Here is a 3129-nt window from a genome sequence, read left to right on the forward strand (position 1 = left end):
TCTTCTGTAGTATAGATTTTACAAGATGTGTACTAATCTAAACTTTAACAGATAGACTGCCTGATCATTCTGACCAATGGTATTTTTTTCCTAAATAGAGGAAACCTGACATCCTCTATACAATAGCTAAATTCTATGCCTAAAACAAAAAGGTTTGCTGTACTCAAGAAGTAGATGGTTTACTCAATTAATTATTGTTATTGTATTTTTAAATGGACGATAAATTTCAGCTACAAATGTAATAAACAAACCATTCTGCTAAATTACCAGGTTACAAAAGCAATCTCATTAGGAGGGCAGTATCTGCTATAGTTTTACTTTTCGATAGATTCCTACAGCATATGATCTAATTTGGATAAGTAGACATTAAAGCTGTCAGCAACTAAATCAAATATACACAATTATGCTTTGTCAATTTTTAGAAACAAATAGTAAAGAGATGATTAAATCCAGCACTGCACCATTATTTTCTTGTTTTCTTCCCAGGTATTCCCTAGAAGTACTTTCAAGGGTTCTCAAAACTTCCTGAACAGATTTTGGATTGTTGTAGAATTTATTGGATTACGGTAGATTCTCAACTCTTTGCTCCACAAAAAGAATTATCTGCATCAAGCTACACTGGATTTTATCTAGTAACTATTATAGAAGGTAAATTTTAAAATAAAAACTTACTTGCTGGTGAAGGAATGTTGTATCGATTGGTTGATGGATTGCCTTGAATGCTATGAAGAGTTGAAAGTGAGAGTCCTCCAATGACAGGAGGAAAAAGTAATGGATATGGTGGTCCAGGGAAATGAGTCATATGTCCACTGACAGTTGGTACAGAACATGCATGTCTGCTGGTTGTCATGATTATAGTTTGAAGGGAAGAGATGTCCAGTCACTGCTCCATAGAAATCTGGAAACAGGACACCTAGTCTGGCAATATGCTGTGCATTATTTTCTGAAGAGATGATTTCTCATTTTTTCTCCTTATTGAATTTTTCCAGTCATTTTCCTGGTACATTCCTGCTGTAATTATAAATTTTTGTTTTTGTTCTAATATCACCACATATGGGGATGGCTGTTCCTCTGTTGTTCCAGAGGAACTGGAATTGTTGTTCTTTTTCTTTTTTCTTGGAGCAATAAGTTCACTCTACTGCTGGTTGTGGAACTGTTCTGTAGGGGACAGGAAAATAAATAGAAATTATAAATACTAATAACTCTGCAAATAATCTTTTTGATAGAAGAAAATGTTTGCATTTCAGGGTTGAACTTTGGACTTCTGGGTGCTCTCTAAGCTTGGTGGTTTTATATTTAGACATAGCTAGAAATGAGGAGAGGGAAGGAGAGGAGGAGGGAGGGGGAGAGGGGGGGAGGGGGTCTGAATCCAACTATGACTCACCTTTGCAAGCAGGACGTCAAATTAAACATTCAATTATTATTTTTCTCCGTATTATAATAAAAAATAAGAATTAACATTCACCAATTGTATTCTTCTTGTAACAATAATCTAATCATACCATGATAACATTAATGAATATGGAATCATTTTAATTTTCTTTTCCTTTTTCAAACAAAGACCATCCTGAGAATAATAGATGGGATAATAGCAGTGTCACGATGTTAAAAAGTTTGCTAGGCCTGAACTGCCTGAATTGACACTCAAGAGTTAAACTAAGAAAGCTTTATTGCGCAGGTCATAAAACAAAAAAAGGTTCTTATCTGAAAGTGATTTATTGCGCACGCGTTACACATTCCAAAATTCCTCTCTTCTTTGTTCGGCAGCCAACTTTGGCAAACGTAGCTTTTCATTATCAAAATGTAACCAATTAGTTATTTTCTGTTTTATTTTATTATTAAAGTTTGTTTATTAATTAGAATATTTTCTTAAAGAGTATTTCTTTTCTCAATATCTCAAAAGATATGCAGAAGGGAATCAGCCACGGTTCATCGGTCTCTAACAAGCAGGAACTCAAATGGACATTAATAAACATTAATGTGAATCAGCCTCTCTGCCTGCAAAGTCTCATAGACATTCATTAAAATGATGTATATTTATATTAATTTTAATAATGCAATATATGATCATGCCTCTTCACTTTTACAGATAAAAGGTCAATACAGTGTTATCTTTTATGAATTCTAGTGCCCAGCAGTTTTATTATGATGCTGGCTTTCTTCACATTAGTTAAAAACTAAGAAATGCTAGTGAAAAAATACTCAATTTTATGCAAAAAAAGTATGATAGCTGGATTAAACCTCTATGGATTAAATCTCTATGAGATAACCTAGAGGTAACCTAAAGTGTAAGGGTCAAATAAACACAAGCATACTTTTCCATTAATAACTACCATGAATGCAATGTTTTCAACATAATCGTCAAGAAGTTCTCCATAAGGCAAGTGAGCACTGAAAGTCAAATAATAATTATAAGGCAATTTCAGCTAATGTTGGTTTCACAGTAGACCACAGGAACAGAAGAAGAGCATCCAGAACAATAAAATGAGCAGAAAGGTCCCCTAAAAGCTAGAATAATTGGTGTCAATGAAGATTAGTATCAATCATAGAACTAATAAGGAATTGATCAACGGATTTGCTTTAACTAATTTCAAGGTTTCTAAAGACGTAGATCCTGGGAATCACAAAATCACCAAGTTTGGAAAAGATCAATTATCTATTAATCAGCTCTCCATCCAGTAGAGATATCCAGAATAAATAATGACAACAGATGCCTCTCTCTGCTTTAAGCACATCTAGGGAAAGTATATACAACTTTCCTAGGTAACTACCAGTAGTTCCATATTAAGATAATCAATCAAATTTTTCCTTTTGTATCATAACCAGCATTATGAAAAGGTAGAAAAGAGATCTGGGATTTTCCTCTGATCTTTCTGAATGTATTTGAAAACTCTTATATTTTATACCAATAGAAGAAAATATTTATAGCTCAGGTTGGACTGTGGGGATGCTCTCTGCTTAATGTTATCTGCGCTTGGTGGTTTTCTTACAAACATTTTATTACCAACTAGGTTAATATCATCAGGGCTAGAAAATAACCAAGCTCAGAGAGCACCAAGGATCACAGTCTTACTTTTTGCCTCTATCATATTTTTCATAAGTAACTAGTTCTCGCAGCCTCTCCTCATA

The sequence above is a fragment of the Natrix helvetica genome (assembly GCF_964273705.1).
Source record: "Natrix helvetica genome assembly, chromosome: Z".
NCBI lineage: Eukaryota > Metazoa > Chordata > Lepidosauria > Squamata > Natricidae > Natrix > Natrix helvetica.